Raw genomic sequence first — 13,496 nt, forward strand, 5'->3', positions numbered from 1 at the left:
AAGTGGGAGAGTCAGCTAAGGAATCTAGCTACACAACCAGAAACAAAAGCCTGCGCAAATAGCTCTACACTTTTTACCTTCTCATTGTCCACGCTTCCCGAGAGTGGGAAAATGTGATTACGTAGATTTAAGTAGTAAGAAAACATTTAAGAAAGACAATAAATTGGTCTAAATTATTTCTAAATTCCACAATTCATTTCAGGCTTCCTAACCCAATTTCTTTCAGCAAATGCTCACTGCAGATGTCCTAGCTTCCATTACTATAGGCTCACTTAGCATTACAAGACACAACCCAGCCAAGCCCAGTCCCAGGGTGGGTGGATACCAGCTAACAATGATGGCAAATACAGGGTCTTCTCAGAAGGTGGGCCAGTGCTATACTAAGCTTCTTTCATATGTATTTAATTGCTTCAAGTGCCATATGAGATGGAATTATGACTATCAGTCTAGAGGGGACAAAAGCAAAGCACAGAAGATTAAGCAACTTGCCCAAAGTAATAGCTAGAGCTAGTAAGTTGGGTCACACTCAGAATGTCTGGCTATGTAAGTTTAAAAAAACCACACAGTGAGATTAGTAGCTGGTGTGAGGAAGAAGAGAGAGACCAAGTCCCCAGGTAATGGTGGTAAGAAATGTTGCAGAGGAGCCAACTTACAGGCAGAATGGACTCCGAGGACTTTCTTATATGTACAGAATGGACTTTCTTATATATATATATATATATATATATATATATATATATATATACACACAGAGCAAATACATATATATGTTATAAAATATAGCTATATATTAAATAAATATTTTATTGAAGTCTAGTTGATTCATACACACATACATACACACACATTCCCTTTCTTACACTACTTTCCCTCACGATCTACCCCAAGAGATGGGATATAGTTCCCTGTGCTATAGAGCAGGACCTCATTGCTTACGCATTCTAAATATAACACTTTGCACCTACTAACCCGTAATTCCCAGTCCATCCCATTCCCTCCCTGCTCCCCCCTGACAAGCACACGTCTGTTCTCTGTGTCTGCTTTCTTGCACTTTGCTACAGAGATCCAGGCCATGCGTGGGGTCCCTTGCACACCTACGATGGCCGTGCACATCTTGCTATCACATCTCCTCCTATATTGTGCCCTCTGTTACTTCCGGTGTTTTCCTAGTCAATTTCCTTGGCTTCATATAAGTCCTTTCACAGCACGACAGCCAACAAATTGGGGATCACTGCTCCTAAAGAGAAGGGATGAGCCAGGAGAAGTTGCCTGAAGCCCCAACTCTGTTAGAGACGAGCAATGTTTGCCGGTTTCTTGCCTCTGCTAATGATGTTTGGGGGAAAACAAGTGTAAGAGGGAAGATGAATCACAAGATAGTTTTTATAAAATGACTATTACAGAAATAATGAGAACCCAATAACCACCAATTACAGAGGCAAGAAAAATAAGAAAAATTATATAGCAGAAAATGTACAAGGCGAACAATTAAGACTATTTCATGAAAACAGTACTTGCTATTCAGCAAGCATTAATTCTCACCACACAAGGGCAGTAACTGTTTATCGTGTGAATTTTGCACATTGAGAAAAATCACACAGAGGAGGTTAATATGCTCCTCCACTCCTTCAAGCTCTAGGACACTTCACAGCCCAGATTAAAAGTTAGCCATGCTCACAATCAGGCTGTGATGTTATCTCTCATTAAATTCTAAATCAGCTCAGAGAACACACCATGTTTGTTATTTTTCTAACACCATATGACTGTTTCCGGAGGAGCCAAGAGAATCTTTGGAATAAATACATTGATTAAAAGATACTTTAAAACATTTTTTTTTAACCCAGTGAACCAAAATACGTAAATCAGAACTATTCTGGTCTACTGAGTACTGAAACTGTATTTTTAGATGTAACAAAATATCAGTGGGAAATATCTTTGGAAAGTAATTACTTTACAACTTATGTGGACTGTTTTTTAAATGGTCAAAGCAACTGATTCATTTTAAAGACATAACTTACAGAAAGAAGCACAACTATTAATGACCAAGCTGGAAACTCACTTGCAAATGTATAGCCTGGAGTTAATGTTTACAAATTGAGGCATAAATATCAGAAAATGAAATAGTTTAATTGAAGCCTTAACTGCCTCAGCCAAAGACCCACTTGGAGACAGCAGCTTCACCGGAGACGCTCGAGGAGAGTAAGTAGGTAAGGGTTCCTCCAGGCCTGACGTTATATTCCTCCCTGCTTCCTGCTCCCTTTCCCTGCTTCCATCCTTACCAACATCTGTTCCCCTGTGCTGCTATTAATAAGTTCTGTATATGTGTACCAAACAGGGATTGAAACTCAAATACGTACACAGGCCTCTCGGGTGACTTAATGAGCATGGTTCTTCTGGCATTTCAATTTGTTTGTACTCATTTTTCACAACTGCCTCTGACACGCCATCTCAGTATCAAGGAGGCAGTAGGGAGGACTGCAGACTGTGGCAAAACACAGTGTGTATGCGCTCGAAGGACATGGTTACTGACTCCAGCCTGTTCTTGCCATGAAGTCACATGGTCTGGAGCTAACAAAGCCTTTCACTTTTCTAAGATCATCAGCCTATTTGGATCTGTAAGTAAAGCATCCTTGTTTCTAAAAGTTGACAACTTACTCACATTAAGATAAAAACACAAACCACCCCTGGAGGTCAACACTATGTACATCAAACGACATGGCCACTGGCTGATTCCAGTCCACAGACCACCAGTTTGAGACCTGTCATACAGAATAAATACGGATCAGACACTGGGCTCAGGGGTTTAGGAAAAGCCTCTGTTTGGTTCTTACAAAGAGGCAGACAGGCTCCAAAGTATGCTGTGGCTCACGGGAAGTTTTGCAGCGCCTTCAGGATCCAATGTGACTTTAAGATGTTCATGGGGAAAGAGGGACTGAAGCCGTAATTGTGGGTTTAGGGTATCAGCCAGGAGGCAGGAGAGGCATGTGTGGGCCAAAGTCCTTTCCAGCCCCTTTAAGAGAGGAGCAGAGCCACAGAGTTGCCGGTACCCACTGGGTGCCAGGCAAGGCAGTCTGTGGGCAAAGTCTCCTGCTCCTACGCCCCTGTGCTCCCACCACAGTGGCCTTTTCATCTCTGTCATCAGGTCTTCTGGCCGAAAAATGCTCTCCCTCCAGCCTCCTGGGATGTGGGGGAAGGAAAACCCAGTGGTTGTTCACTATCTCTATCAAGAGGACAGAAGCCCTGGTTTGTCCAAGACCAACAGCCTGGGCTGGCATCCTCACCTCAACTCAGAGCTTCAGTGTCTGCCCTCTGATGTTCCCTTTCAGTCCTCCATGCTGCTACCTCTACCACCTGAGGCAGCCACAGAGATGTCTGCTCTTTCTCTCTCCCTTTTTTTTTTAAAGGGCTGTAGGTGCAACATATGGAAGTTCCCAGGCTAGGGGTTGAATTGAAGCTGCAGCTGCAGTTTCAGCTGCCAGCCTTTGCCACAGCCATAGCCATGCCAGATCCCAGGTGTGTCTGTGACCTACACCACAGCTCATGGCAATGCTGGATCTTTAACCCACTGAGCCAGGGCAGGGATTGAACCCGCATCCTCATGGTTACCAGTCAGGTTCATCACCACTGAGCCACAGGGGAACTCCATGTCTGTTCTTCTTAAGCTTTTCAAGGGCTGGCCATTTAGAAGTGCATTTGGGGACATGCGTTAGAGCTGAGAGTCAATGGGACAAGGATCCTAGGGCGGGCACAACAGCAATACACAGGGACAGATTCTGAATGTTCTTTTACAGTGAGGGTCAATATAAGGACTGCCTACTAACTGAAGCACCCAGCCAGATCACTAACCCATAATGTTTTATGTCACACTGGCTAGCCCCACTGGACTACTGAGCATAGAAACAAGTTAACTCAGTAAAGGTTACGGGGGCGGGGGTGGGGCTTTAACAATGACCGTTGTTGCCACGTGTTCCATCCTCAATAGTCTCCCTCCCTCAACAGAAAACCAGGTTATTTAGAAACACTTTAAATAAAAGTCAGAGCAGAGAATTAAACCAGAAACTTAACCAAGAGGCGCATCACTAGGAAATGGTGGCTGAGTACCTAGGGTATGTTGGACCCTGAGCCATCCTTTCGAGGAAGGAAAGCCTCACTCCAAGAGTAGGAAGAAAGGGTTGAAAAGGAAGAAAACACTCACAGAGAGCTCGGAGGTCTACACACATGGGCTGGGCTACTCACTAGCCTCAAGACCTCAGGTCTGGTCACTTCCCCTGTTGACATGTGTGTGAGACCCTTTGAAGATACAGATTGACCCTGCAGGGGTTTCCAGATCTACTGTTGGATCACTGGAATGATTCCATGAAGGGCAGTGCCAGGAAGAGAGCTAGACTTCCCAAGAGGGCATGACCACCGCCATACAGAGCATCCAGGCAGCTGCTCAGTGGGGGAGGGGGATGCAACCATGAAGACGGGCTGTGGGGCTGGCCTGGGAAACCAAAGAGTGATGCGGGACAAGAGGAAGAGGGGTGCCTGGACCAGCATGCTCGGCACATCCAGCGTGCTCTCGGATCGTCTCAACAGGGCTCAGCCGGCAGTGGCTTGTCTCTCACTATATTCCAAGTATCTCTGATCCGTGACACAGGCATCCTAATGGATCCTGCTGTCAGCGATGGATAAGCATTGAGCTAATAGATGTCAAGCAGCATTTGCATTTCTGAGATGGCTTCATCTGCTTCCTTTCTCAGGACTCTCCGGTGTGAAATCTGAGATCAGGACAGACAGGTCCACTTGGGATAGCTCTTCTTACAGAAATCTCACAGGTAAGAAACAATTGTTTAATTTTTGCTGACACAGACAAAGAGCAGAGCTTATTAAACAACCGCCACAACAGGAAGCTGCTTCTCATCCTTCTCATCTTGGGAAGGCATGCAATTCCCTAAGAGAGGCATGGAAATGTTTGTCTCTCCTTGTCGTCAAAAGAGATCTCATTCGTTCATTCAAAGCACACATCACAGTGAACTGTCTTATTCATCAAAAATTCTGCAGAAGACCAGTGACAGGTTTGGGCTGGGACAGCACCAGGGAAGTTCACATCTGGAATATGATCCAAGAAGCAAATGATGCTGGTAGATTTGGCCCTGCTCCTCCTGGATGATGACAGCAGGGTCAGAATGGAGTTCCCGACCTGGGCTTCAGTTCCGGGACCATGTGCAGTCACCCACACAGGCTGCAGCACCACTTGTGTGGGGAGCATCTGTGTTTGGGGGTTACCCTAAGGCAGCACTGACACTTGATAATGAATGGATTTTCTGGCTCTCCCTGGCTCTATTTTAAACTGTCATCATTTTAAACCATGAAGTATGTCAAGTGATAATTAAACCTCACCACAGACAGGTACTGTGAAAATGATTAACTTTTACCATTTCCCCCATACACATTTTGAATATTCTGAATCCCCAAGGTATAGGATCATTACATTGACAGATAAGAAAAGTTGTCTTCACAGTAATTTATTTTTAAAAGCACCAAAACAGGACTGAAAATTCCATGCCTTCCCACTGGGTTTTAATTGGAAAACTTCTGCTGTAAACTCACGTTCCTAGAGGAAGCCTGGTAGGAGGAGTCCAGGGCCGAGAGTCACAGCTCCAGCCCCGCCTCCCTTAGCTGTGTGTAACCTGGGACAAGTCTCTGGCCACCTCTTCGTATCAATGCCCCTGTCGGTCAGTTACCAATGATAATATCTTCACCAACCCAACTCACAGGTTTTCCGAAATGCGACAAACGAAAAAGCTCTTTGAGAGCAAAAAGCAGCCTGGTCACGCTATTCAAGTATAAGATAAATTTTGTATAAAGGGGGGTAAATGATATGCTAGCCAGCTTTACAGACCCGCTATCTTTTTTTTTTTTTTTTAAAAAGCAGAAAAAAACCCTCAACTCATTTTATTTTCAACTGAAGATTCTAAGCATGAGATTAGATCTGACCCTGTCAGATAAACGTCTCCTCTTAGCCACAGGACTCCCATTTTGTATCCAAATATGCAGTGATTCACACAAATGATAAAAATTCAAATGAAGCAGCCAAGCAGCTGGATGGGAATGCTGCTTCCAGCAAAGAGAGAGCACAAATAACTGCTAAAATTAGTAAAACCAACAGATCGAAATGTATTTTCACTCCCACAACTCTTTTTCCAGACCTGTGATTTTCTCCTTTCAGGCCCATTTCTTCTGACCGTGGAGGTCTGTGGTTCAACTTTGGTCGCAGCAGCCCCACGGGTTCTCAGCCCCCTAATCCTGCAGCGGAATGATGAATTCGCGTTTGCAAATTCAGAACCGTACAAACAGTGCTGCGCGGCCATCAAAAACGTGCTTTCCTGAATGACCTCAGTCAAGCCCATTTTAATTCTTTGATCAGTTTCTCATAGCATTCCAAAGGTCCTCTACTTTCTTCTATTTAAAAATAAAATTGTGGAGTTCCCATCGTGGCTCAGTGGTTAACAAATCCGACTAGGGACCCTGAGGTTGTGGGTTTGATCCCTGGCCTCACTCAGTGGGTTAAGGATCCAGCGTTGCCGTGAGCTGTGGTGTAGGTTGCAGACACGGCTCGGATCTGGCATTACCATGGCTGTGGCGTAGGCCAACAGCTACAGCTCCGATTTGACCCCAGTCTGGGAACCTCCATATGCCGTGGGTGCAGCCCTAAAAAGACAAAAATAAAATAAAATTGCCAAGTCTGCTTTGCAGTTTTACAAAGGGGGTTTATAAGGATTAAATAAGAGACTGAGTGTGAAAATGTTTCCATCCAGAACTCTTCCAAGGTAAGGAATTGACATTAAAAAAGTGAAGCCATTGCCCCCAAATCAATGTATGGACAAATGAGAAACTGATTATTTAAAAGCAGCTTGTGAACAAGTGACTGGTTTTCTATAAGGCCCAGTCTCCTCACCCCGTCTGTGTCCCCGCCAGTCACATAATTCCCATGAGGAAGCAGCAGCAACAGACAGCCCACACCACCTCTTCCTGATAAAGAAGGTGATCTCATAAAAAACAGAAAATAAAGTTTCTGGAAGCCTCGTGGAGGTAAGTACTGAAGTTACCAAGGTGGGGGCGAAATGGCCCCACATTGGCTTTTTATTTATTTGTTTGTTTTTTGTCATTTTAGGGCTGCACCCACGGCATATGGAGGTTCCCAGGCTAGGGATCAAATTAGTGCTGTAGCTGCTGGCCTATACCACAGCCACGGCAATGTGGCATCTGAGCTGTGTCTGCGAGCACAGCTCATGGGAATGCCAGATCCTTAACCCACCGAACAAGGCCAAGGATTGAACCTGCGTCCTCATGGATGCTAGTCAGATTCGTTTCCACTGAGCCACGATGGGAACTCCCAGCACATTGGCTTTTGATCCTTTCATCCTTTGGCTGAAAAGCTAAAGAAACAAGACCATGCTGAGGCTCCCTACATGTAGTAACACCCCCATGGGTCAGCCCAGGGGAGCCTCCCTGCACCCCATGGGGCCATGGGGTCTGTCAAAGGAGGAGGGGGAGCAGAAGATGCTCTTGCTGCAGGACTTAAAAAACCAAACATGCCTGTATTTGTCTCAGGGATCTGGGTTCCAAGCCACATTCCCTCACATGCTCCTGGGACCCCAGCTCACCAGTGCTCTCAGCCTGTTTCCTTCTTGGAAGAGGGGAGAGTTGCTCTTCCCCAGATGCTAGCGAGATGCCTGCTGAAGCTCAGCCTGCCTGCCAGGCACTTGTCGCCCCTTCGGGGTGGGGATGTAGAGATGGAGGTGAAATAACCAAGTTACTGACAATACGCACCTTCCTACATCCTGGCCTCTGGGTGGGCAGAGTCCCAGGTGCCATTGCGAGTTCTGCCTCCCTCTCACTCTCAGAGTACGGCTGGTGACTGCTGGACCCAGCAGCATGGAGCACCTCCCTGGCCCTAGGCACCAATTCAGAGCAACCAATCTAAACAGATTTTAGCACTTCTGCAGAAAATAGCAGACCCGAAGCTCTCCCTCTTCTCCAGGACTGGGAGCTGGAAGGAGGGGAGGCTGGTGCAGTGGGTGAGATGAGTGAAACCAGATCCTGGTACCTACATTAGGTTTTCCTGAAGCCAGCACCCCTTGCCCCTCCACGCCCTGCCCAGCTGTCCAGCTAACTAAGCCAATGAGGTCCTCTTTGTGTTTGGGCTAGTTAGAGTGTTTTGCTATTTCCAACAACCAAAACGTCTGCACAAATCAAGTTGCCCCAAAGGAGACCCTCTGCTGTTGCCAGACATGTTTCTTTGAAAACTCCGTCTTGTCCTTCTTTACTTTAGCCCATCTTCATTCTTTACTTTATCCAATCTTCCTGCTTGGAAAAGCAGTCACAGTGCTGGTAAATGACTTAAGCTTAAGAAATGTGCCTAAAGGTCAGAGTAAAAGCTTAACCTTTTACCAGCTAAGTGGCTTTTAATATAGTAAAAGAACTTATATAATAGTAAACAAACCCTATATCATCCACCCATAGCCACTCCTCACTTGATCTCATCTAAAAGAGCACAATAAAAGCGGTGTGGTTTCTTGAGGCAGGGTTCTTGGTCCCTGAGACCTTGAGTCCCCCCGGTTCCCACCTTTACTGTCTCTGTGTCTTGTTTTATGTTAATTTTTTTCCTTAAGTTCCACAGCACCCATTCTTCAGCCACATCCTGCTGAGCTGGTCTTGGCACTTTGCCAACAGAACCATTCTTTAGAGAGAAGACCCCGAGACATCACAACCACCAGGCCATTCGGAGCGCTATTCCACCGGGGCCCCTGAGCTGGTTTGCAAATTCTCTCCCACTTGGGCTTTGGCCCTGCTGTGAGGCGCCTGGCCAGGGTGCCGGCCACCCAGGTGCCCTTCGGTGTACAGGACACCTGCAATCTCCTCAACTGGCATGTTTGTGGACACGTGCTCTGTAAAAGCAAGGGCTGTGCCTTGTCATCACCACACACTCAGCAAACTCCAGTCCACACAAGGAAACTCTCATTAGCACCCAATAAACCTGCATGAAACCCTAAGAATGGCACCTACTTTTCCTCCTGAGCTGTTTCTCTTTTAGAAGTGGTTGTGATCAAACTAGGTTCCCAGACTCTGCTGTGGAAGCACCGCAGGGGGTGAGGGGGCATACGAAGGCCTGAGAACAGGCCACAGAAGTCTCCAGCGAATGGACGGGTAGGCAATGACCGACTGAGGTACCTGGGTGAACTAGTGCCATGCGCCATCCAGTGACACTGACTGTACTCACACATGGGCTCACACCACCCCCTGTTGAGTGTACTCACTTCCCAGAGGCTATGGGTCACTGTCCACATCCCTCAGAGCCAGTGGCTGCTCTGCACCTGCTCATTTCTGTGACCCAGGATTCTTGCACGCTAATGTGACTTCATGCAAAATTCAACATTTTGCAAGAAGTTTTTCATACACAGACCCTGAAGCATTTCTTAGAACCCAATGACAGCCTTGGCCAAAAATCATAACCACAATAGGAGTATGCAAAAGATCACTGGGTGGGTTGTAATGCCCAGGAACCTGGACCTTGCTTGCCTGGTCTGCAAGGGCCCTCCAGGGGCACACGACCTGTTCACCATGGCCACTGTGTACACCTTCGCCACAGCGTGTACACAGGGAGAAAGAACGCAATGGCTCAGGAGCGGTAAACGCCCAGAAGCGAGTGGGGCCCATCAGGAGAGACAGCACCAGCCTCACTCCTCCGGATGAGATGTCTCACCTTACAGACTATGCCCTGTTTGGCTCTGTGCCCGCTGAAAATGAGATGAAAGACCGGCTGTTAAGAGACAACACAATCTGAGAATAAGGCGGCGGGTTTTGTTTTAAGAATTTTAAAAAGATGAACTAATTCTGATGACAAGAAAGGAATTAGACCATAATGGTCAGTTGAATTCTGTACCTTGTTTCCTAGGAAAGAAAGCTCACTGAGCAGCAATAAGATAAAAGAGACAGAAACAAATGATTTTTAAGTCACAGATAATTAACCCCAGAGACTCACTGATGGCACGTTAATACTGCTGGGGCAAATGGCTTAATGAGTTTGAAAAGGACCTCAGTGTTTATATGCAGCAGATCATTTCAAAGGTTCCTGAAAAGCCGAGAAACTTCTTCTGCTTGGGGGCCAGGCAAGGGACAAAGATGACAAACATCAGCCTTCAGTGCTGGGATCTCAGAGGAGAGAGGTGATGCCCTGGGCAGGATAGGACCTCGGCAGGTCTAGCAGGGGAGCCATTGCCTTCCTCTCTGGCTCTTGACAGGCAAGGTCAGTGAGATTTGAGGTAACGCTGTCTCTCGAAGGGCTCGTCATACTGTCCTTATGAACCTGCAATGGTTCATATCCTTTGGGGGTTGTGTACGACACCTTAGAGAACATGACTCTTTCCCCACAAATTCGAGATAGGACCCATGTGCAAATTTTGCAATGGCAAGCCCCAAAGAAACTCCTTGCCAACACAGCTAATGCACCTGTCTTCCTGACCCTGCCCAGGCTCACCAAGGCCCATCAGAAAGCTAGTTCAACCATGCACAAAAATAAACTCCAAATGGCTGAAAGACTTAAATATACGACAGGACACCATCAAACTCCTAGAAGAAAACATAGGCAAAACATTCTCTGACATCAACATCATGAATATTTTCTCAGGTCAGTCTCCCAAAGCAATAGAAATTAGAGCAAAAATAAACCCATGGGACCTCATCAAACTGAAAAGCTTTTGCACAGCAAAGGAAACCCAAAAGAAAACAAAAAGACAACTTACAGAATGGGAGAAAACAGTTTCAAATGATGCAACTGACAAGGGCTTAATCTCTAGAATATACAAGCAACTTATACAACTCAACAGCAAAAAAGCCAATCAATCAATGGAAAAATGGGCAAAAGACCTGAATAGACATTTCTCCAAGGAAGATATACAGATGGCCAACAAACACATGAAAAAATGCTCAACATCGCTGATTATAAGAGAAATGCAAATCAAAACTACCATGAGATACCACCTCACACCAGTCAGAATGGCCATCATTCATAAATCCACAAATAACAAGTGCTGGAGGGGCTGTGGAGAAAAGGGAACCCTCCTGCACTGCTGGTGGGAATGTAAACTGGTACAGCCACTATGGAGAACAGTTTGGAGATACCTTAGAAATCTATACATAGAACTTCCATATGACCCTGCAATCCCACTCTTGGGCATCTATCCGGACAAAGCTCTACTTAAAAGAGACACATGCACCCGCATGTTCATTGCAGCCCTATTCACAATAGCCAGGACATGGAAACAATCCAAATGTCCATCGACAGATGATTGGATTCGGAAGATGTGGTATATATACACAATGGAATACTACTCAGCCATAAAAAAGGATGACATAATGCCATTTGCAACAACATGGATGGAACTAGAGAATCTCATACTGAGTGAAATGAGCCAGAAAGACAAAGACAAATACCATATGATATCACTTATAACTGGAATCTAATATCCAGCACAAATGAACATCTCCTCAGAAAAGAAAATCATGGACTTGGAGAAGAGACTTGTGGTTGCCTGATGGGAGGGGGAGGGAGTGGGAGGGATCGGGAGCTTGGGCTTATCAGACACAACCTAGAATAGATTTATAAGGAGATCCTGCTGAATAGCATTGAGAACTTTGTCTAGATACTCATGTCGCAACAGAAGAAAGGGTGGGGGAAAAAACTGTAACTGCAATGTATACATCTAAGGATGACCTGACCCCCTTGCTATACAGTGGGAAAATAATAATAAAAAAAAAAAAAAAAAAAAAAGAAAGCTAGTTCATTTGCATAAGTATCTTTCAAGGACTTTTTTTTTTTTTTTTGGTCTTTTTTATTGCCTTTTCTAGGGCCGCTCCTGTGGCATATGGAGGTTCCCAGGCTAGGGGTCCAACTGGAGCTGTAGCTGCCGGCCTACACCAGAACCACAGCAACACGGGATCAGAGCCACGTCTGTGACCTACACCACAGCTCACGGCAACGCCGGATCCTTCACCCACTGAGCAAGGGCAGGGATTGAACCTGCAACCTCATGGTTCCTAGTCAAATTTGTTAACCACTGAGCCACGACGGGAACTCCTCAAGGACTTTTTATCAGAGGAGACCCACAAGTTATCCAAGAGAGTGGGGTAGCTCCTTGAGCATGGTCATGAAGGAGAGGGAGCCCTTCCAAGGGCAGCGGTGAGAAGAGCATAACAGATGACTGGGGTGCCCAGGAGCTATGGGGTCCCACAAACAAACAACCTGGCAGCCCCTACACCCGTAATTTTACTTTATGAGAAGTGAAGATGTGAGAGCAGCCCCAAGAGCACAGGCCACAACGACCAGTGCTGTATGGTGTGGCAGTGGGGCTCCAGCTGAGGTGTCACACACATTCACACAGCAGCATGAGTGGCTCCCATCATCAGCCCTGAGGTATACACATATACACAGCAAGGTCCTGCTTCTTCCAAATCACTGGAGAAAACTGAAATCAGCCAGGTGATAGGAGAGAACAGGTACTCACGCAGAGCCAGGAAGACTTTTGATTAAGGGACCACATGTAAGGGACAGTAGGGACATGTAAGTCAAGTTCATTCAGGCTGTCTTAGTCCATGGCTGGTCTTCTCAGGTCCAGACTCTTAGAATTTGTCTTGGCGAAGCTTGGGGAGCAGAAGCCTGGGGTAACTCACAGCCCAAGAATCCTCTGGCTAAAGGCTGTGCTTGGTCCTTGTGAAGGGCCCTTGTCTGTATTTAGAAGAGCTTTATTACACTGAAGTAACTTAAAGGAAATATGCCGAGTATAGTAACTGTGATACTCACGGCGTTTTCTGACTTCAGTGCCCAGAAAACCGATAATCTAGGAAGACGAATTTTTATGTCTTTTTCCTTAAGTTCTTACAGACATCTTCAAGAAGAGAGCTGTTTGGTTATTCTGATTCCAGAATAAGAGAATTGGAGCAGAAAGTTAAAGTAAGACTCTGATGGAGGGGAGGGATGGGAATGGGCTAAATTTCAGAAAATCCTTCATGGGCAAAGTCAGAAGGTTTCAACATGTAAGGTCACCTGTAAGTTGGCTTGGAGATAGAGGAATGGGTTTGGTGACTGAGGCATTCTTCATTCTACGTCTAAGGCCAGATCTGAAGGTATAGCATGAGTATAGCCATAGTGGGACTACCAACCAAGTTCATTGGGTACTGATTCTACTGTCCACACAGTGCCAAGGGCTCTTCATGCTGAATCCTTCCCCTAATATGTCCAGGAGGCTGTGTCCTAATATGTCCATCAATGCCTACTGCTTAGCATCCATCCTCTGTGGACCAAACCTGTACTCATGTTCCAGCATTCGAGTGTGGTCCATACTGCAAAGCCCAAGGGGAGAACATATGATCTCGCCTGGCCAATCACAGTATGCCAACCCTTTCCTGCCACGGTGTCTGGTTTAGGGCTTGAGTCATGATACAAGGCCAGCCAATCA

The 13,496-nt window shown here is 46.0% G+C and overlaps 1 protein-coding gene across 3 annotated transcripts in view; it reads right to left on the minus strand.

The window, feature by feature from the left end:
• FSTL4 (follistatin like 4) overlaps positions 1-13,496 on the minus strand; it is a 725,863-nt gene that overhangs the window by 364,285 nt on the left and 348,082 nt on the right. The gene's annotated exons all lie outside the window — the stretch shown is intronic.

This window comes from Sus scrofa, chromosome 2, assembly GCF_054392235.1.
Source record: "Sus scrofa isolate SSC_HxYL_T2T_F1_AM1 chromosome 2, Sscrofa_HxYL_maternal_Yorkshire_Landrace_v2.0, whole genome shotgun sequence".
Classification (NCBI taxonomy): Eukaryota; Metazoa; Chordata; class Mammalia; order Artiodactyla; family Suidae; genus Sus; species Sus scrofa.